The sequence below is a fragment of the Lissotriton helveticus genome, chromosome 12, assembly GCF_964261635.1.
Source record: "Lissotriton helveticus chromosome 12, aLisHel1.1, whole genome shotgun sequence".
In the NCBI taxonomy this organism is placed as follows: Eukaryota; Metazoa; Chordata; class Amphibia; order Caudata; family Salamandridae; genus Lissotriton; species Lissotriton helveticus.
Window position 1 is genome coordinate 854,744,845 of NC_136073.1, and position 1,357 is coordinate 854,746,201.

Below are 1,357 nucleotides of genomic sequence, written 5' to 3' on the forward strand. Positions count from 1 at the left end.
GCATATATACATAACGTGAACACATAGCATTACATTGCAGTAGGCGTAGCAGTGGGTGGAGCAGAAGGTGTGACGCGTAGCAGTCGCGAAAGATAAAGGCAAAAGTAGGTGTAACTGGGCGTATACATAGACATGTGATGCAAACGTAACAGGATATGTCATGAATGGGGCGGAAACATTGGAGGGGGCTACCTAAGGAGCCGGGACCTCTAACCTGATGGTGCGCGCAAACTGGCAATGACGTATCACTAGGAGAAGCTGGGGGCTATGAACTCTGTGCTAGGAGCAGAGACTGAAGTCTGGAGGGTCGGGGCGACATGTACCTAAACAGTATCTAGTATCTGATGTTTAGAGAACATGTTGATATAAACTAGAAGTCAGGAAGGGAAAGGCTAACTTGATTCTAAGACTGGACCATGCATTATTCTACATGTTGTGCGTGATGAAGAATATTAAATGACCATTAAATGCAGTATTTCTCTAACGTGGAGACGGGAAGGCTAGACAATGACGGAAACTATTGATGCGATTCAGTAGCTTAGGAATGCAGAGAAGGAGGGCTGAACTGATAACTGGACTCATAACATACTCTTGGCAGACTCAGAGACTGAGCCAGGCTGGGCCGGGCACTGAGAGGCAAGAAGTAAGTGAAGGGTCGAGGATACAGGTGGGGGCTGTATCGCTCCTCAGCGAGGCTTCAGGAGACAGGAGCTGAATCTGGTGTCCAGGCCCTTTTGAGGCCTAGAAACGGGGACTTTACAATAGAATAACGTGCACACTGAGAAACGTGGCAACGTAGCTTTACATAGGCCTGATAATCGTATTATTCACGAGGACTGGAAACTGGCATACTAGAGGGGGACACAACTGTAATTGCGTCATCAATCGGACATGGGGAGTACATATGCATATTTAATCATGCACACATAACATATGATGGATGACACGTAGGGACACAGAACATGGCAAAATTTACTTTTTCACACCAATCTACCACATGCCACCCAAATCTACCCCAATCCAATCTTCTCTACTCCAAATCTACTCTATTCCAAATCTACTCCACTCCAATCTATCCCACCCTCACTCAATCTACTCCACCCCATCCCAATGTACCCCACGCCACTCTATCCAGCTCTTCTCCACTCAACCCCACTTCACTCCAATCTAGCCTACCCTAATCCAACCAATCTATCCTGTTGTAATCTACCCAACTCGACTCTATCCTAGTCCACCCTAATCTACCCCACTCTACTCAATCTGCCTTAATCCACTGCACTCCACTATTCCCCAGTCTACCCCAATCTATACCTCTTCCCTCTACCCCACTCCACCCCAATCTACCCCACTCCATCCC